This window comes from Hyposmocoma kahamanoa, unplaced genomic scaffold (assembly GCF_003589595.1).
Source record: "Hyposmocoma kahamanoa isolate Upper Pololo Valley unplaced genomic scaffold, ASM358959v1 67, whole genome shotgun sequence".
NCBI lineage: Eukaryota > Metazoa > Arthropoda > Insecta > Lepidoptera > Cosmopterigidae > Hyposmocoma > Hyposmocoma kahamanoa.
The window spans coordinates 6,554,200-6,577,125 of NW_020653855.1; the positions used below are offsets into that span (position 1 = coordinate 6,554,200).

Genomic DNA, 22,926 nt, shown 5'->3' on the forward strand with positions numbered 1-22,926 from the left:
CACAATTTGCAAAAACATCAATTTTAGTTTATTTTAATTAAATATAGGGGTAAGCGGTTAAATAAAACATAAGCATTAAAGTAAGAAGTCGTCCTGGAAGACTGGATTTGGTAAATATTGCTTAAATAATTTTTATTTCAAAAATATTCACTTGATCCCTAGACACTTTTGATGTGTGTATTCATAAATTGATCTGATGCTGCTGCAACCTCCTTCAAGTACTTACATAGGTAGAACTATCGTGTTTACAAGTAATCAAAAAGTTTAAAGGTAAGTGACACGTCTACCCACAACAGTTGCAGTGCCACTCAGAGTTTCAAATCGCCTGTCACCCTGAGAAATAAGTTGACAAGTCCCATTTGCCTGTAAGTTCACCAGCACCCTTCAAAACCGGAACCGTTCACATTACTGCTTGGCGGCAGAAATATATAAGTTGCCACTACATCCCTGGACGAACTCTTTCACACGGAGCTGTACCGCTACTAAAAAGTCTATTATTTGATGTTAATGAAAAATAATTTTTGTTTTAATTACATAAAGGTCGTGTGGGACTCTTACAACTGTACTGAACAATAAATCTATCTACAATAACAAAGTGTCATAAAAGGACTATCAGCACTTGTGAAAGTATAAGACAATTTACAATAACAAAATTTACTAGAGCTGTGGGACCAAAGGAAATTTTAATTAGATGTATCTTTCTTTCATAGATTATGAAATAACCATATAGGCATACCGCCGAGGTATTCTCTAGCGTGCTCCTCAATGCCGCAAGGAGAAATGTGTTGCGATGCTTCGATGTCGAGTCGAAATTTATACCTTATTACAATTGAAACAGCATAAAATACACGTTGCTTTTAAATTATAATTTCAGTTTAGTATTTTGGTTTATATGCAGGTTTAATTTTTTTTTAATCGGTGAAATCCCATAAATAACGCACAATAACGCACACACTCAACATATATAAAATGATGGCTTAAAATCTAAATCAGTGTTGAAGAAATTTGCTGGTTTTCAGACTTCACCTTGTATATATGTTAAGTTGTATATTTTATGATATGTTATTAATAATTCTTATGTTTTGTAGTTGAACCGTATTTGCTCACTATTTCTTGTTTATATTTGAGGAACTCTAGGTCTAATTATTGTAATCAATGTTTTAGTAGAACCCCTGTTTTATGACTGTTTGTTTCCCTGAATAAATAAAAAACAAAAAAAAAAGAAATCACCTCACTCACCGCAATTATACACTGTATATTTTTTTATGCTGCGCCCGTCATCGTAAGACATAAGTTGACAAGTCCCATGTGCCTATAATTTCACCAGCACCCTCATATTACCGCTTGGCTGCCGAAATAGGTAAGATGGCAATACTTCCCTGGACGAACTCTTTCACAAGGAGATCAATTACTAATGAAGCGATTGTCTAGCAAATTATTTAGGCATCTTATTCGAATCTCGCCTCTATCATAGGGAACAAAAGATAAATTTTTAAACAGTAGAAGTGGTTTTCCCCGAAAACCTCACAGTAGACCTGGATCAAGGGCTCAGGTGCAAGAACCAGCGAACTATATAATTATAACATACACTTACAGCCCCGCACTAGAGTAACCCTCTATCGCGGGTGCCATGGACACACACACAAACAACCACCAATTACACCTAAACTCACGAGAGATATAAATGGAGGCCGTAGGCTTTTAGTAGCAGACGAGCTTGTATAAGAGTTCGTCCAAGGAAGTACAGCTGCCTTACCTACATCTACCGCCAAGCAGTAATGTAAACATTACTGCGTTCCAGTTTAGTAGGGTAAGAAGAGGACTTGTCATGGGAGTTCCTATAAAATCTTTGCGATTTAAAGATCTGAGTGGCACTGCAACAAGTGTGTCGCGTACATTTGGTATTATAAAAAATACCTCTGCGTAACCGTTCGACCACCGAGGCAGTATTATTATCATAACGTCCTAAATAGCCCCGTGGTTCGTATTAACCAACGTTTGATACTGTTGCAGCAAACTGCAGTTACATCTGTAAAGAAAACGGTATAAAGCAACTGCGTCTGGAAAGTGGACCATACACGGTCGACCCCGGGCGTGGTTTACATTTTACGTTTACTACTTAAACATAGTTTCACTTAGTTAACTGGTAGAGTTACCTGTACGTGCAGAACTCGACTGGTTAAAAATACCTAGGCTTATACAGGCATCGATTCTGCACGCGAGAGAAAGAATGTGTTCTATTATCGTCACCTACCCATGTATACCTCCCACTTAGTAGTCTTTTTATTTACGATACCGAGAGACGGGACGAACAAGTAGTGTTCCTGGTGATAAGAATCGATACTACCTTACCTCTTTAAGGAGACTGGTATTATGACTGTGGCATCACAGTATATTTACTCAAATATGTTGTATGCCCGTAAAAATATACATAATTTCATTAAGAAAGAAAGATGTCCATATATTAACGTTAGAACTAAGCCCAAACTCATGGTACCACTATTTCGTTTAACTAGGATAAACGATTCTTTTATACGTTTTTATAATAACGTTCCGGAGTATATATTCAAATTATCATTTCCTAAGATTAAAACTTACATTTAATTCAGACAACCAGGTCCATAAATTGGTAGTAACAGTTTTCTTAGTGACTTTGTTAGTAAAAAGAAAAAGAGCTGAAATACATAATTCTTGAATAATAATATTTAATGATGTTTGTCAGCAAATTCTTTTTCCCACAAACACCTTTTGCTAACAAGCACCAAAAGGAAATGGCGTATAATGGGAGAAACATATCTCCCTACCACGGTCGTCAGAAATCATTTGCTCATTACAAGTATTTTAATTGAAAAATCATATTGAAGAGTATGTGTTAGATAACGATGTATGGAAAGACAACATGAGTCTAGATTCCACACAAATATGATTCAAAGGGTCGTATTCTAGAACTCTACTCAATGCTCAAGTCAGGATTTGAGTATGGTTTAAAGCACTCGAAATCATACTCAAGTCCCTGCCATTAGGGTCGTATTTCCAGTGCTTGTATTGCCAGTGCAATCCTGACTTGAGCATTGAATAGAGTTCTAGAATACGAGCCAAAGTGTATTTTGTTCTTTAACATAGAAGTTTATTTGAAAAGAGCAATCCCTAGAGTTTCTTCATTGACTTACAATTATATGGACGTCGGGTCCGCGCTAAAGTGTCCGAACTTATAGGGCGTTAAAATCGTATACATTCACGCTTTAGTCTTCGTTTGTTCGACTGGCAGCGAAGCAAGCAAAATTAGACAGTACTACGATGACATTACAATTTAAATTCAACGTTTTAGCTTTTTCATATTACCTTACATGTCACTACGTTTAAATAGGTTGACTTGGGACATTATTTTCGTGGTTTTTGTATTAGACCCGTCGTCCATTTATTTGTAAGTCAATGAGTTTCTTGCTTATTCTTCTCAGGGAGGTTAGCGTAGTGAACGAGCAGTAGCTTAAAAAAATGACGTTTTCAACTGAAACAATTTTACCTGTGGAATAAATGATTATTTGACTTAGACTCTGACTGTAATTAAAATTTTTCCCGTGTTAAACTTTACACTTGTGCTAATATGGTTCATTTTGCTCGAGCCGAGCAACAGCGATACTGGCTTTATTGTAGAATGTATTTTTTTACTAACGATATTAAAGCTATTTGAAAAATGTATAATCAAATACTATACGTGTTCTATTAAGTTCAGATGACATAAAAAAAATCATTGGTATATGTAAAGTACCTATTGAATTCGGCGGTTTTCCTCGAGGTAAGTTTGTTATTTTTCTATTGTGAAAATTTTTACGAATCGTGTTTTCACACCGTATCAGTGTATGTCCTCAATTTTATTATATATTTTTTTAAAGTTATTGATTCTACACTTTCACTGTTATGCCGCATCAACAAAAGCCATTTTAAGTTATAGGGACTCTTAAGTGGCACGTCTGTCTATAGCAATTGCAGAGCCACTCATAACTTCAAATCGCAAATATCTGAGGGACATTGCCACGACGCCTGTCGCCCTGAGGCGCAAGTTGACAAGTGTCACCATGTCTGTAATTTCACCAGTACCCAGACCCTTTAAAACCGGAATGTAAATAAGTAATGTGAAGATTACTGTTTGGTGTCTGTTTTACGGCTACTTGAACAAATTTTCTTTTAAGTAAATTTTTATAACCAACAAGTAACACATAGAAAAATTTATAAGGTCTGCTGGTTCATTCCGTAGCTCAGTTGAGAGAGTGTCAGACGAAGGCGCTGGGTCGAATCCAGCCGGATTGAAGGATTTTACTAAACGTGAGATATTTGTTTAATAATTACAACAAAAACTGGTAAAGTAGTTTCACAAAAAAAAATTGAATATCGTGGTAGTAAAACCAATCGCCACGCCGATTTTAGGCCGGTCAAATTAATCGGCGGCGGCGTGGCGCACACGTCAAGACACAGACCTTAATAGACCATTGCCCAGTGAAATCTGTCAGCAAATGTTGCACAATATTAGTGCGCCTACGCTCCTAATTTGACGTGCGATTTGAATATGGATATCGATCTAAGGTTTAATTGATCTATTGATTTGTCATTTATCTGATAGAAAGTTGGGTAACGCCAGTGTCTATGGTGTTTTAGGTTTGGCGCTAGGGTTGTGTTTGTTGGAAAATCTCAAAGCATTCAAATAGAAAGAAGAAAAGAAAATAAATTAATTCAGTACAATATACGTTATGAGTACAATATGATGATTATATGCTTAAAAGTGTATTGCACAGAAAAGGGCCCAACTCGGCAAACACTGCGGCGGAGCCACAGCGCTGGTTTTCAGTGGACCTTTTTCGAAATGACCGATTAAAAAAAATGAAATATTAAAAAGTAGACTCAAATATAGTTTGGGGTTTTTTTAGGAGCAGTAGACTGCCAACCTTACCTATTTCTGCCGCCAAGTAGCAATGTGAACAGTACTGCGTTCTAGTTTTGAAGGTAAGGGTGCTGGTGAAATTACAAGCACATGGGACTTGTCAACTTGTCTCTGGGTGACGAGCGCAGTGGCATGCCTTTCCGATTTCCGTCAGTCTTTGCGATTTAAAGTCGTGAGTAGCACTGCAACTCAGCAGATTAAGCTCCGCTGCATACGCAGTCCGCAGAATACGTGAGCTAAATAATAGTAATAATAATAATTTATTCGCATTAAGTGTGGTGTACATAGTTGGCTTAATATATAATATTTCTATTAACAGGTTCTCACACTTAGCTAGTAATAGCATGCAAATTTACCTTAAAATGAGTATATCTATCATAATTATTAAAATATCTTATACATTTAAAATAATAAGTCTCAATAATGTCAAATTTAAACAAATACCTAATTATTTGTGTTTTTGTAAAAACAACAGTTAGACAACCATTTGGATAACCTATTTCGGAACATTGTATTTGGCGTATTTTTTAAATCAATCGGTAGCGAATTATATATTTTGACACACATAGGTAAACAGTTACGACGATACACTTCTCTTTTTATATTGACCGGTACAGTAAGCCTGTCCGGAAACCTCGTGTTATATAAAGGTTCATGTCGTTTGAATAGTGAATAATTTTGCTTGACGAAGGTACAGGCACTCAAAATATAAATACTAGGCACTGTTAATAAATTTAATTTCTTAAAAAGTGGTCTGCACGAAGTTACAGGTGAAATGTTGCAAATGGATCTGATGCTGCGCTTTTGAGATATAAGCACTCTGTTAATGTTACATGAATTGCCCCAGATCAAAATACCGTAAGCAATCACTGAAACAACATATCCATGATAAGCCTGAAGAGCAACAGTTTGGCTAACAGTTTTAGATAGACGCCAAAGAGCATACGAAAAACGGTCAATTTTAGTACATACTTGGTCAATGTGTGAAACCCAGGAACATCTACTGTCTACAATGATACCAAGAAACTCTATCTCATCACTACTGTTCATTTTTTGGTTATTGTATGCAATGTTCAAGTCTATACTCCTTGAGTTTACATTGCAGAAATGAGTAAACTAGTCTAGTAGTACTAGCATCGGCATGTTAGTACTGCTAGAGTTTACTTTAGTTACTTCCATAACATAATGTCCTACGGGATTATCTTGTGGGGTAGAGCCGCAGACATTCAAACCATATTTGTATTGCAAAAACGAGCGATTCGTTTTGTGTACCGTTTAGATTAGAACGAAGTCCAAACTCATGGTACCACGATTCCGTTTAACTAAGGTAAACGATTATTTTACGGGGAACTGTATACGTTTTTACAATAAGATTCCGGAGAATACATTAAGATTGTCATTGGCTAGGTTTGAAACCTACATTAAAAATGTTTTGATTGAAAAATCATATTACAAAATTGAAGACTACGTGTTATATAAAGATGTATGGAAAGACCACATGGCTCTAGAGACTTAAGTTTATTACAAAAGAGCAATTCCCAGAGTTTCAAGCTCGTTCTTCTCATGGAAGTCAGCGTAGAGAACGAGCAGTGGCTTATAAATATATAAAATATATGATATATAAATGATTCTTTGACTTTGACTAACTGACATGGACAGGCATGCAGCTTAGCACAGGACTTGTTCGTCCCGTCACTTAATATCATAAAAACTATATATATTTATTTTTCCTTCTCGTGATTGCTAACGGTGTGAATTAATTGCTATAAAAAAAAATGTCACAAATTTGACGTGATCTATAGTGACCACCAACGCCTTAAACTTTATTATAGAGAAACTACGATGTAATATATTGTAGATATACAGAGGGTGGTGTTGAAATGAAAATCAGTCGCCAATAGTGCGAGTCGAGCAATCGTTTTCGCAGCACGACTTGCAGCAGGGTTGCCACTTTGCTATGCGAAGTACTGAATATAATTGACCGCAAAAATGGAATAACCCGTTTTTTTTCTGTACTCTTCTTATTCCTGTCCTTATGCCATGCTAGGTGGGGTCGGCACATCATGCATTTTTCTTCCACTCTCCCATATAAGCCGTCATTTTTATACTCACACCTTTTTTATCCATGTCATCTATCGTTTCTTTGGCCTTCCTTTTTCATTTCTTTTCTATATGATTAGTTTAAATGATACTAAAGTATGATATTAGTATTAAACAAACATTAAATGTTGTTTGTTGTGTCTGTGAGCCGTAAATTTGGTATGACTCCCTAATTGCACGATTAGTGAATGAAATTTGAAGAAACTGTTCAAGCCAATTTGATCTTTAATTACATCACATTTAATACAAATTTCAAGCAATAAGCAGGAATTCATTCACACTTTTCTGTTGAATGCGTAAAAAGGCTCTCAGACAACAAAAGGACGCATAGGGTGTCAGGTATTTTAGGGCATTAACTGTACTTAACCGACTTCAAAAAAGATCTCAATTCGACTACTTTTTTATTTTTGTGAGTATATTACTTTTTTTAAACAAGTTATTTGACCTCCATGTCACCTGATGATGTAGTCGACGATGTAACATGCACACCTAAACAATTCACTCGCGCCTTGAAAAGATACTAATTATAGCGTTGGGGGTATAAGTCTGCAGGCAGGGAATTCCGCTCTCTATCCATAAATGCTGACGCTCGCTCACCATATAAATGTGGAAGCTATACAATTGAATCACAATATTTTTTATTGAAATACAATTGAAGTGGAATCCCAGCCCACGTCTTGCCCCCCGATGATGGAAAGCAGAATCAAATTACACACAATTCCATCGCACTCTCCGTGATATATCCTGTAGAATACCTATAAGCAGGCAACTTTACGGCGGTGTTCAAGGCTCTGCAGCTTTGCCTCTTGCCTTCTGCAGCTGCAGTTTCGCCTCTACTAATTCCGAGTCACCTATAAGCCTCTTGGCACGCTTATTACGCGATTACTCCGATTTTTTGTTGAAAAGAGGGTACCTCAATAGTGGTCACGTTCAAATTTGAACAAAATATTCTACCTCTAAGGCTGGCAGACTACAGGAAGAATCCGGTTTATTCTTTTTCACCCACTTTCTGTAAGTCTTATCTAGATGTAATTCCACAAACATTTGAGATGGGTCTTTTTGTATAAAACAGATATAATCTTTCTTTCTATTGATTTGTGGAACCAACTCCCGGCCCATGTATTCCCTCCCCTCTATAACATCGGGTCCTTCAAACGTAGTGTGAAGAAGCATTTGGCCAGAGACGCACAAAGGGCCATTGAGCGAGTCACGCTCGACATCAGACTTATAGATCGAGTCCCGAAATCCGTAGACGGGACATCCAAGACATAGGAGAACAGATAACGAGGTTAGTTTAGAGACGTGGTGAACACAGGTGGACTAAGGCGATAACCGAATGGTTAACAAGAAATGGATATAGAAAACGTGGTACGTCCTGTAGCGAAATGGGTGGACGACATTGTCAAAGTTGCGGGCAGTAGATCGGTGAGATTAGCACAGGATCGTGGTAGATGGCACAAACCTCCTTATCATTATTATCCCTTCCTCTCCTTTCCATCAGCGGACCACCCGTGCCGGACTGCGTTGCCACAGTTGGACGGTCAGTTCAATACCGTCCCGCACTAAAAAGTTTGGCAATTCGTTTTTATGCCGAACCATAAAATTGTGGAACCAACTCCCGGCGCATATATTCCCTCCCCTCTATAACATCGGGTCCTTCAAGCGTAGTGTGAAGAAGCATTTGGCCAGACCGGCAAAATGATAGTGACGGAGTGAAGATATTTGTGTTTTCCATCCGTTACTCTCATCTCTGGACTGTATTCGCACTTTCCATCAGGCGCGGTGCAGTCATTTTGTCGAGTCACAATAAAAAAAAAATAAAAAAAAATTGAGTACACCAGTAAATCGAAGTTTGTGCTTAAAACATCCTATAGTACAAAACAACTAGCTGATTCCAGTTTTACCAACCCTAAAGTAAAGGCGTATCACGGGTGCGGCGGTGTTGCAACCATTTGATGTTACAATATTTGATGTGCATCGTATTTTAGAATGCACCTATATTATTATTTATTCAAATTTTTCGCACAAATTATAAGGCATTCTGTACCAACCATTGGGCTAAGCAGGGAAAAAAACATAAGGTTGGCGCTACACTTAAAAAATTATAACCGTAAATAAAAATTTCAAAAACCTTTGATACAAAACATCGAATTCTAAAATGGAAAACAATGTTCGTAATGTAGGTACTTGGTCAAGAGCACATCAAGCTATTAATTCTTTTATGATAAAAATAAATATAATAATCTCAGCATAGTATATCACAAACTCGGCATATAAATTACATCATATTTGCCGAGTTTCATTGAAATCGGTTACCGGAAAGTGCGCGAAACCGGATTCAACCCTTAGTTTGCCACCCTTAGAAGTGGAATATTATCTTCAAATTCAATTAGGATCAATACTGAGGTACCCTCTTTCCAACAAAAAAATCATCAAAATCCGTTCACAAATGTAAGAATAATCGCGTAACATAAAAACAAAAAAATACCAGTGCCGTCAAAACAACAAAAAAAAACTATAAAAAAAATTAAGTTCAATTCAGTCAAGCTCTACCAAACGTGGCAATTATAAGCCAGCGATTGTATATCGACGTGGTAGAAACAGCTCGCGAATTAAGCCATTGCTACTCTGCTGTGTCTGTCTGTCTACACGACCTCTCGCAACGGCACAGAACGTATCAATACGAACTTGTATAAACATGCCAGAAGCGCTACAGTGTCGCTCCAGGCCCATTAGGGCTAGCACGAACAAGCGCGAGATATCCCGCTAGTCGCGCCCTATCGTGCTAGCCCTACCAGTGGCGAGGCGTCCGTATATAACTCAATTCCAACCGGCTTGCCTAAAATTTTCCACGCATCATCAAATAACATTTTACGTGTACATTATAATTAAATGGTGAAATAAAGAGTACTGGTATCTTGTGTGCTAATAAGCGTTGTGTTTAATGTCGCCAAGGCGTCACTTGTTAAGGCAAATGTTTTTTGTTTTGCTCCGGCTTCACTAAAGACAATTTTCACGCCTTGCTACTGAGCCCTACAGATGTCTGAATGTGTTGTTGTATTGAACAGGTAAAGCATCGTAAAACGCCTTGGTGTCATTACTTTCGAGGACGAACACTTTCACAAGGACCTCTACTGTTACGCCAGAAGTGCTTAACTCCAAAGCCTTGAAGTTCCCTGTCCCCATTTAATACGATCTATAAAGAAATATAGCCACCATGACGCAATTTGATAAATGATCAATAGAACCTATTTAACTTTATAGATCATTGCCCTAACTGTACTCTTGCGCATTAATCTTGCCATGATTAATTCAAAATACATGATGATTTTTTTCCTAAAATTTTAACTCGTGACATTTAATGGAATTTCTTGCTTCAGTAGTGACAGCCTTTTCTAGTTCTAGTCCCTCTTTATTAATGTCTCGGAAGAGCAGTATTTCATACATTCAATTCTTGTAATGACTCTTCAATTCATGTACGAGTAATAATTCCTAACTTGCACTAGTATCGGCAGGTAACCGATGGATGCACGTCGCGTCCGATCGGCTGGTCTGGAAATCTTTGGGGGAGGCCTATGTTCAGCAGTGGGCTTGCGGCTGATATGACGATGATGATGAAGTGCTGTATTTCATATACATTCAATTCATGTAATAATCCCTGACAAGTGTAGTATTTCATATACAGTCATGTAATAGTTCCTATTAGTAATTTTTCTACTTGTTTTTAGTTAATATTTAAGTTACATTTTATAATTTTAATGTTTATCACACTTGTACTTACGTGCCATCTCATTTGTAAAAAGCGGTGCCAACTGAAAACCAGCGTTACAGCAGGCGAGCTGTAATATTATGCTGAGTTGGATCCGTTTCAGCTTTTAGATAGATATTTGTAATAATTAATGTGAATTACCTGTTTACCTTGAACTATCTTAAGCTGTCTCTTCTGAGTCGAGGCGCATAATTGCGATTCACAACTGGCCGATAGGAAACTTTGACATTTCAAATCGGAACAATAGTTGATATAACTCACAAATTAGAAAGATATAGTAGGAATCAGGTTCATCTTTACGCTCGGAAACCCATCTGATTTGGAGACTACCCGATCGGATCGATTCCTATTTGAATTAAAATCAGCCTGCAAGTCTGAATCACTACACATATTATGTGCATTTTGATGTACACGAGGCTTTAGGTTATTTTCACGATTTGGAATATATTTGCTGAAGACATTTATCATCGGGCAAGATGATGAATTACGAGATACAGAAATAGAAACACCCTGTAGATACCGGTACAGGACAGATCGTTATACTTATTTGGAATCTTGTTATTTTGCTATAAATAAAGCAGTGAAATATGTTAATGCAATACTTCCCAAAGTACTTGTACAAACAACGATCTTTATGAGCTCTCGTAAATGACACACTCTTGGCACATGCTTAAGGATCCATCGAAACTCTTCGTTGACAATTATTTACATTTACGTCATCATCGTTAATGTACTATTATCATCAATCTATTTATATCACTGCTGGGTACAGGTACCCCGTCAGGCGAGACCATAGTCCGCCACGCTGGCCCAATGCGGTTTGAGAACTTCAGACGTTTTCCAAGGGTTGTGAACCTTCTTCGACATCACGAGGTTCGTCTTCATCAAAAAGCCCATGGTAAATTTCAAATAAAATTTCGCACATTATATATATATATTTATTTATTGCAAACAACGTTACTACAGGCCTTACACAGGTAAGGTAAAAGTACAAATATACCCCGTTGAGCTGTAGCAAATTAATTGTACTCTCGAATAATTAACAAAAAAAAAAAACAGAACATAAAACAGAACATAAACTACACACATTACGTTATGAAAGAAATCATGCATTCATCACTTCTTTCACATCATTTTATAGGAGAGTCCATGAAATCTCTCACACTGTAGTAGCACTCATTTGTCAGAGAGACTTCAATTTGTTTTTGAACGTGTCGTCATTTTCTTGTCTTAGACGATTAACAGACTGCACCGCGCCCCGCGTGGTAGCGCGAGACGCGGAATCACGCGCGCGGTGGCGGAGACGCAGATCAGCAGCGATCTAGCAGCCCCGCGCCACTTAAAGTACTCGCTTCATAGTTGAACGCCGGCACCGTAATGATTGTACATGTAGCTGAGATCCTTCTTTGACAAGAATGCTTAATAATACAGAACTCATTCAGGACGCTGCAGTTACACTGTCTCTTTTGTTTTTTTGTTTACTCAAATAAAAAGACATCGAAGACAACATTCAGCGTCATTACAAAGATTTAAGAAAATATGAAGATTAATTAATTTTAACGAATATTATTAATCTATTACAGGCACCGACATATAGATACATATAATTTAAAGGGTGGGTCAGTGACACGTCGCGAAAGTTTTCGCGCGGCCGCCGCGCGGCTACCGTCCAGTTACCACGCACATTAATGGCGAATCTGAATTGTATTTACTAGGCAACAACATCAAAATACCCGGCCGCGTAGATCAAAGATAAGCCAGTCTCGCTTGCGCACCCGGGATGCTCATTTAAGTTAGAACGTAAAAGCTAAGAGTATACTTTGCCATGACAGTTAGATGCACGCGGTTGTTGCGCGGCAGCAACGCGGTCTCCACGCTGCGACCGCGCGGCGTGAGCGCGGTGAAATGAAAATGGGACTAGTGAAGTAATGTCTCAGAGTGGCGGGCGTGGTGGCAGTGCCCCTCAAATCTTTGCGATTTAAAGCTCTGAGTGGCACTGAAACTGTTACGACAGGCGTGTCGTTTGCCATCAGGCGCACGACTTGCTCGTCCCCTCACTCACTATATGGAATAAGTAACACTTTTATGTGTATTTTGTAGGTTTCCACTAGATATCTCACCACTTTTTCCAACAATATTCGTTTGTTATGCATTACAAAATCATAATTGAAAAATCTTCGCCGAAAACTGAGATTGATTTGACAATCCATAGTCTAGAATATCTATGGTTGCATAGGGATGTACGGAAAAAAGTTCAATTGAGTGAATCATAGTTTGAGTAAGTGATTGCCTCAAGAATCACCAGAAACTTACGTCTTGAAGTCATTTGACCAACTCTTATTTCTGTACCGCTTACAAACGATTTAGCGACTTGTTAACTATCAAGTATTTTCATAATTTTCTGTATTTAACTGATAACTTCTAACTTTTAAACAATAAATGTCAATAATCGTAAATAAAGAAACGTTTTTTTATGTATCACCTTCAATCAATTTACAACGGTCAAATGCGCGGAATTCACTTGATGTTAGTCCAACAGATTCAATTAATCGATCTGATTCATTCAATAATTGATTAGTAAATTACTCTACAATTGCCCATCACTAAACCGACTATGGTCGGGTCAATGCACTCAATGTTTACCTTTACTCTCAATTCATTTGAAACAGGGTATAGTCATTCCTCGTTTAGCACTCTTCAGGGGCAGTTTTCGATTTGCAGCAAGTAAGTGCTGGAATGACCTGCCACCTCCAGTAAAAAATGCCAGTACGCTATATTCATTCAAAAAAATGTGTTTTAAATGGCTCCTGTCTGTACAGAAATCTAGTAGCAATTGGTCTATTATTAAAACTTGTAGCAACACTAAATAAATAAACTTTTTTTTTTTTTAACTTTGTTGGTTTTATAATATCTGTAGTTTTGTAAATTATTATGACTTTTATAGTTTTTAAGTGCAACACAGACAGCCTCCATGTTTCATTAGTTATGTAAGTAGTAACCGAGTGTCATTACTACATTATACATTAAATATTCAGTAGTATTTATTTGTTTAGTTACCGATTAGTTAAAAACCTTAAGTATAAATTAAATATTTAGTGCTCCGTTTGCCGGTCGGTTGTAGCAAGCGAATAGATATAGTTTTAGGTGTAGACTGAAAATCAGCAATGCTGAGTCTTCAACCTTTTTATTCACATTTCTGTTTTAGTTGTCGGTGTTTTATTATTTGTACTAGTTTTATGTGTATTTTGTGGATAAATAAATGTCTTTTTATTTATTTATTTATTTATTTTTAAAAAAACTGTTCGCGCACTAGGCTACCACCGCCTTTAATCCGTCACTTCCGTAGCTGTTAGTAATGTAAACGATTTAGGAGTTCAGGTGTACAAAATTTTTAACGAAAACCAACCGTATTAAAAGGACGCAAAGGATAGTTGGATAGTAGGAATGAAGTTTCAGTTACTTACCTCTATTGTGTTGGGCAACACGGCGCCTTCTTGGCGTCCCGCGCCCTCTTTTTCATCCTGAAAGAGGAAATAACTTTTAGTTCCAAAAAACAAGCAATAGAAGTGTCCGTGAGTGGTCACGTATTTATATTTTAACCAATCCGGAGGCAGTAGAGTGTTTGTTGAGTTGAGCGTCGTATTTGATATTTTATATATTGTTTGTACAGTTATTTTTTGCCAAATGGCAAATTTGCCTTTGTACCAGTTATGTAACATTATGAGATATTATTTCAAAAAATAATTTGAATTTTACAAATTTGTTAACTTTAATTTTATTCCGTTCAGGAATACGGTTTAGAGAGACTCTTTTAATTAGCAAAAATACAACGTAATGTTTTTTAATTTTTCAGTGTTAATTGCGAAATAACGTTTCAAAATTTCCGACATTTCCAGCTTTATTTTTAAACAGATAAAGTAAAAAAATATACTTCCGACTCCAGTTTAAATTAGCTCATATTTACCACCACCACTGGGGTAGTGAAGAGTCCTAGAGGAGCGGTCCTAGTGGAGTCCTCGGAAGCAAAAAAGCAATTTGAAAAAAAAAAGCTGTATTGTCCATATAAAATACACTACATATATTTTCTTTTCCTTGTGATTTTTTGTGTAAGTTAATATGAAAAATACGTGTTTTCAATTATTTTTCGTTTTGGTGGGCGTTGAAATTTTTTACCTTGCCGAAGTGGGCGGTAAACCAAAAAGTTTGCTAACCTACGCTGTATAGTAACGAATAAACTTCGTTAGCTTAAGCCCGGAATACCCAAATGTAATACAAAGAAACCCTTTGAAAAAATGCGTTTTTTAAATCTACTTAAACTAGATCTTATTGCTTACAAAATAAAGTTGAAACAGAACGTGATTAAACTGAATTACGTAGCGGCTACGGAACTATTCGGAGCGTGACCAACACGGTCTTAGCCGGTTTTTTAAATGTATGAAACGAGTATTAATATACTATAATGTGGCAATTATATTGCGATGTGTGTGCGCACGCGTGCGCGCGTGAATACGTAAAGGAAGTCATAATGGATAGACAAAAAGCTTTATCCACTTCCATGACAACTAATTTTCTTTGATTTGATAATGAAATCCCGGGTTCGATTTTTTTAATAATATTAAGTGACAGGAGGAACAAGTCGTGCGCCTAATGGTAAGCTATACGTCTGTCCACAACAGTTGCGGTGCCACTCAGAGCTTTAAATTGCAAAGATCTGAGGGGCACTGCCACTGCGCCCGTCACCCTGAGACATAAGTTGACAAGTCCCATGTGCCTGTAATTTCACCAGCACCCTTGCCCTTCAAAACCGGAACACAGTAATGCTGACATTACTGCTTGGCGGCAGAAATAGGTACGGTGGCAGTACTTTCCTGGACGAACTCTTTCACATGGAGCTCTACTGTTACTAAAATGATTCCCAGCAAGAACAATGTCAAATCTGAACGGTGGAGGAAACGGCTGCGCACATCCTACTCCAGTGCTCCGGCGTGGCCAACTACAAGGCGAAGTACCTTGGAGTGCCGAGGTCGCTCCCCGAATTCTTCGGCAAACCGATGTGGTTGCTGAGATTCCTGGACCCACCACACTAGTGTTGAGTTACTCATACACGAGGCAACTCGTTTGACCACTCGCTAACTTACTTTGTCACAACACCTCATGTCATAAAAATGTCCCACCTCGCACTTCACCTCATGTCACAGCCTCACTCATGTCACATTGCTTCGAATTCAATAAATGCAATAAAGATTGGTTCTGCACTGCCCGCTTTTTAGCTGATTTTACATCATATGATCATACTACCGTAGTACTAAATAAAATTAGCATTTATTTATACTGTATTATAACTCTTAAGTTATCAAATTGTATTGATACCATCGAGTTATGAAAATGTGCTTAATATTCCCTATCTGTTGAGTCGTTGCCGCAGGTGCAAACATTCTTACCACTACCTCACCTCATTTGAAGAAGGATATTTTTTAACTCCTTTTCTTCTTGTGAAACGCAGTTGTGGAATAGACTCCCTTCCCATATCCAGTCTAGCCCGTCAGTCGCTTCCTTCAAGGTTGAAAGCGCACTTTCTTGCTTAACTCTCTAAGGGTCGTATTCTAGAAGTCTACTCAATGCTCAAGTCAGGATTTGAGTATGGTTTAAAGCACTTGAAATCATACTCAAGTGCCTGCCATTAGGGTCGTATTTCCAGTGCTTGTGTTTCCATTGCAATCCTGACTTGAGCATTGAGTAGAGTACTAGAATACGACCCTTAGTAATTACCTTATTGTATTTTTTACGTATTTATTTATGTATTTGTGTACCTATGTGTATATATTAAACTATTTACATATTGATGCTATTTATTATGACTCATTATAATACTTATGCAAGTAGTGGTATTTTTTTACTTTTTATTTATGTACTTTATTATATATGTTCAGCAGTCTCTCTTGCACGCTATTGCCAGCTTATAACCTTAGCTCTCACTGCCCTGGGTTGGCTGGAAAAGATCTCTTTTAGAGATAAGTGCTCACTTTCTGTTAATCTAATATTTCTGTTGTATTTATTTGGTGCAATAAAGAATATATTGTACCGCCTCATTTCTTCGAACTCACTTTAATTTCATGTCCTACTTAACACTACACCACACGCAAAATAGGCGCCAAGGCCCTAGACACCAAATACCAAGTAAGTCAAGTATGAATGAAGCTTTATTAGCATCATGCGTCGTTTGATAACGAAGAACGAGAGTACAGGGTCAGGGGGTTCATTCAGAACCTTACGATAACTCGGTTGTCGACAGATTTCTTTTCATTTTTTTCGCAACACCCGAATGTAACGTCAAGTCGCATTCGAAACCGAACCAAAATGACGTCATACCCGTACGATTACTCGAACATCTTGACCAAGAAACGTTATTCAGTTATCGAATGAAAGTTCCCGAACGTCCTATTGTTTACATGATCATGGAAATCTCTTATTGTTTTAAATAAACTCTTGATTTTGTTAAATTTTATAAATTTATTTTAATACAAGACTAATGCATTCTTACATTTTAGGCCTTTAAAGTCTTAAAAATGAGAGAGAGAGAGAGAGAGAGAGAGATTTTCCTTTTTCTTATAATCTATTTCACCGACTAACTCCGTAAACGCTGTTGGATAATGATATCGTATCCGAATCCGAATATTCTGAATAGCTCGGAAAGCGCCCTTCGATTATCGAAGAGTTCTAAGTATCATGATCATAGTAATGGTATTTGGCAGTAAGTTGTTTAGTAACGCCTCGCGGGTGCTTTCTTTTGCTACTGCAGAATAATCTCTGTTCAGAGCGATCTATTTATAGTACATTGTGTATTGTTATTTTATTCTGTTTTATTAACAAGTAAAAAGTTTACAAAACGAAATACAAAACAGCGAATAAAAACCATCAAAAGATGTATGACTGCCATCACCTGCTATCTGGCGTGTAACAAAAGAATTAACATCTAATATTTATCTAATAATTTACGCTACTTATAATTAAAACTACTGATTTTACAATTTGATAGATGCATTGATTTAGGAATAGTTTTACATTTTTCTGGTTTACCTAGAAGTTTATCAAGAACGTCACTTGGGAATTTATTAAGCAGTAATGGTAACATATGTGTATGTCCTTTCCATAGTTGTTATTGTATGGAGGAAAAACATACCTTGGTATGTACTTTAGATTAAGCAGTTTACCAATTCTTGTCGTTTGTTTTAACATGGCGATTTTATCTATTTCATCACAAATTATGAATATATTTATTTTACTATGTATATCTAAGATGCTACAGTACCTAAATAACTTGATTCTAACTTTTCTATAGGTATTTCTTTTTAACTGATTTTGGCACAAAAGATTTTGTTAGTCTTATTTGTAATTTATAAATGCCATTCAGTTTTGTATGTTTTGTATTAATGACGTTAAATAAGAAATTATTAAGGAGGGTCTATTAGAAACCTGAAGCCGAAGGCTGAGGGCTTTGGTAACTTGAGTTTTCAATTCTTTTACCGCCCGTAATACATACAATGTTTTTCATCATATTTGCGGAGGAAGTAAATACAATGTTTATTTCTTATATAACGCACACACAGTCAACATAGCCCCGCATTAGGGAAGCCCTGTGTCGCGGTTGCCATGGACATACACATAGACAACGACAAATTAAACGCAATCTCACGAGAGAAATAAATGTAGGCCATACAAATTTGCTCCCGGCCCGGGAATCGAACCAGGGACCTCTGTGTGGCAGTCCGGCATGGTTCGGCCACGGAGGCAATTATATGAATAAATATGGTTCACACACAACACAACACATATGGATTTTGCAAAAGGCGATTTTTTAAATAATAAATACGAGTACTTAAGTAGTATGTGGTTGAATTGCAATTAAATTTCTGTTAAGATAACATTTTAAGCGAATGTTTTAATTTTGAACTTAAGCAACGTCTTTGCTTGAACTTGAACGTGACCTATGTAAGGAAGCATTATATAAAACAGTGAGAAGGGAGTCATCTCGCTTATCAACACAAAAAACTTTCCATCACAATTGCACGTAAAGAGTACCTATTGCATGCAGGCTAACTTGACTACAATGCCCCAAATAAAACCATCGGGCCTTTTTTCTTCTCATTACCGACTATGGCTGTAATGAGAAGAAATAAGGCCCGAGGGTTTGATTTGGGGCATTACAGCCAAGTTAGTCACCATGCAATCGTACTATTTACGAGCAAGAGTGATGAAAAATATGGTTAATTTATTTATTTTCAGTCATCGAATCAAAAGTTGTTGTTTATGGTATGGTATGTATTATAGTCCTACGAAGTTGTTAGAATTTTACAAATGATCCTGTTTACAATATATACAAATCTTTACAATATTGATGAACGTAGTTTTCAATTTAAATGAAAATTAATTATTCACATTACGAACATAGGTCATGAATGGAACTTAAAAAAAATCTAGTAAATTTATGTACATACGTACATACATACATACATGCATTTATACGTGATTTTATTAAGTTACGTCGACTGATCATGAATTCAAATTACATTGCATGAGCAACAGCATTTTTTTGCGTCTGGTAAATAGTATGGTATACCTAACGACTTTAAATTACTAACGACAAATGTTTGCACCTTTTGGACGCTAGATGAAGTCTTGGTTTTTACTCGCAGTCCGAGTAGAGCTCCTAGTGAAAGAAACCTGGGGGTCGATTCAGAATCTTACGATAACTCTGTTGCCGACCGATTCTTTTCATTTTTATCCACAACACCCGAATCGAACGTCAAACTGTCGTATTCGAAACCTAACCGAAATGAAATCACACCCGTACTCGAACGTCTCGACCGACAAAGGCTACAAACGTTATTCAGAACAGTTTCTTTTTTAATTTATTTATCTTGTCAATTACATTTTTTTACAAATAAGATAATGTTCTCCCAAAGTTCATACAAGTTTATCGGGAGAGTTTGGTTGCTATGCTTACATTACAATCACACAACATTCTGTTACAGCTGTCTAAATTAGTACAATGTATCTAACAAATATTTCTTTAATTCATTTTTTATGTAACTTTTATTACCTTGCAAACATTTTAAGTGTGAAGGAAGATCATTAAATAATGTTGGAATTAAATAGTCCTTCGTCCTTTTTCCATACACATTGTTTGTTTAAAAAATCTCGTACCTGCCCACCGCTGCTTGCCTTGTTGGATAGTTACAACGTTTTGATACTTTATACTCATTACTTGAATATTCTTGCAGCATTTGACAAAGCATTGTTTTTTTTTCTGCGGGAATTATGTTACAAATTTTAAATAATATATCATAATTATGCATTCTTTTACACTCACTACGCACTTTCCTATCGGCTAACAACTTTAAGAACCGTATTTGTAATAGTCTTACTTTGTTAAGTTGTGTCACGAAGGTAGTACCATACGTTCCCGCACAATAATTGATAATAGATTCTACAAGAGCATGATAGAGAGTATACAGAATCGCACGAGGAGTACAATAGGCAAGCATATTAAATCTACTTAATATCTGTCTATATAGTGTATATAGTTATCGTATGAAAGTTACCGAACGTCCTATTGTTTACAAAGCAAGGATGTAATATGGAAATCTCTTATTATTTTAAATAAAGTCTCAATTTTATTTTAGGCCTTTAAAGTGTTAAAAATGTGCACAAAAGGATTTTAATTTTTCTTATAATGCATTTCGCCGACTCGATATCGTATCCGAATGCGAATCGAATGCTTAACTCGGAATGTTCTGAGTAGCTCGGAAAGCGCCCTTCGAGTCGAGAACGATATCCAACATAACGATTAGGTTAAAATATCGAAGAGCTCTGAATTGGGGTCCTTTTTCTTTTTTTTTTTTGACGGGGGGGAAATCTTTATGGATACCCCTGAGCCCAGGGAGACTCAGGGGTTATGTGGGGACTCTCCCTCCAGACTGGAGGGCCTACCCAACTAAAACCCCCCCCGGGTTTCCCTCTCGCCGGTTGAGTCGGCGCCGTGGGATCAGTGAACATTCACCACGGCCATGTACTCTCGTCTCCGTTACTTATTTAATAGTAATTGTTTCGGACGGATGCCGGGTGGGAAACGAGACTAAACACACAGGTACAATTTAGAAAACTTCGTTGCCCAAATTGGTCTTACCGGGAATCATTTTAATAGCAGAACTATTTGTGAGAGTTCCTTCAGGGAAGTACTGACACGTTACCTATTTTTGTCGCCAAGCAATGCAGAGCAAATGGTCACATTAGTGTGTTCCGGTTGTGAAGGGTAAATTACAGCCACATGGGACTTACTAACTTAGGTATGTCTCAGGATGACGGGCGCAGTGTCCTTCAGATCTTAAGTTAAGTACTGATTGGCCCTGCAACAGTTATGGACAGGCGTGTAGCTTACCATCCGGCACACGACTTGTTCCTCCCGTCAATTGATAGGTATAATAAAAAAACTAAATAATTGTATGAAAATTAGTAGTGCAGCACTTCTATACGCGTCTAATTTGAAGGCTTGAGCCGATTAGAACAATCTTTACGTCCATGCTATAAGAGCGTAAAAGATGTTGCGGGTTTCGCTTCCACTCGAGCCGAAAGTGTAAATTCGCTGTTATAATATTTTTTATAAAAAATAAGTGCGCACTTGACCTCCATCTCACCTGATGGAAAGTAACGAGGAAGTCGACGATGTAGCATGCACACTTAAATAATGCCTATTCACTCTCGCCTTGAAAAGGTCCAAGATATAGCGTTCGGGGAATAAGTCTGCAGGCAAGGAATTTCACTCCCAAGCCGCTCGCCATATAAATTTTTTTAACTGCCTCCGTGGCCGAACGGTTACCATGCCGGACTGCCACGCAGGGTCCCAGTATCGATTCCCGGGCCGGGAGAAATAGTTGTATGGCCTACAATTATTTCTCTCGTGAGTTTGGGTGTAATTTGTGGTTGTCTATGTATGTGTCCATGGCACCCGCGACACAGGGTTTCCCTAGTGCGGGGCTATGTTGAGTGTGTGCGTTATTTATTATTTATTTAAATGTGAACACACGTGTGAAATATCCACAACATAGGGGTGGAATCCCAGCCTACGTCTAGTCCCCCGATGATGGAAAGTGGAAGACGGAATCAAATTATACAATTCCATCCTGTAGAATACCGACAAGCAGGCAACTTAACCGCGGTGTTCAAGGCTCTGTAGCTTCGCCTCTACTAGTTCCGAGTCACCTATAAGCCATGGACATTATAGTACATTGTGTATTAAGGGCTGTAAATAAGGTTTTACGTACGAGACTGTATTAGAAGCGCGAAGTCGACGACTGAGGGCTTTCTGAGTCGAGGTTAGTAATACCGTCCCGCCCGTAAAACATACAATGTTATTCATCACACTTGCACGTAAATAGTATGATTAAATACCGACCATGGCTGTAGTGAGAAGAAATACGGCCCGAGGGTTTTATTTGGGGCATTATAAAAAATAATAATAAATAAAATTGTTTATTCAGTAACATAATGTACAGAGAAAACTAAAGACTACTTATGCGATTTAATGTAAAAATAACACATGTACCTGAACTAGGAAATTCCTGTATTTCAGGTAAAAAGTACTACTAATTATAAAACGTGGATACTATTAATATTATAAATACTTTTTAGGAGAATCTTATGAAATAAAATTAAACAATTAAACAATAAATTTCCAATCAAAAAAATGTACACTTATACAAGACAAAATTTATTTTACGATAATAAATAAATTCTCTGTATCCTCATAGGACATATTTTGAAGAGCTTCTTATATTCTTTATTATAGTCGAGTTAGCCTGCATATAATACTCTTTACGTGCAATTATGATGAAAAGTTTTTTGTGTTGATAACCGAGATGACTCCCTTCTCACAAAACGATTACGAACAATATAAAATGTAAGTATTCAAAGCCGTCATTACAGGCATGACGATGTGAGATTAAGGCGACCGTTGAATGCCCCGATGGTATAACCTTCACCTACTGAGGCACCGATTTACGCTGACCCGTGACAACAGTTGTTGTATTTGTAAATATTATTTAAACGTCTTTTGTAGCGAACC

General features: G+C 37.2%; 1 long non-coding RNA gene across 1 annotated transcript in view; it reads right to left on the bottom strand.

The window, feature by feature from the left end:
- Window positions 1-22,926, bottom strand: part of LOC113232224 — a 57,325-nt gene that overhangs the window by 9,453 nt on the left and 24,946 nt on the right. Inside the window, exon 3 of the long non-coding RNA XR_003310601.1 lies at window positions 14,270-14,326. This is a non-coding gene — a long non-coding RNA (uncharacterized LOC113232224). The remainder of the gene's footprint in view (window positions 1-14,269; window positions 14,327-22,926) is intronic.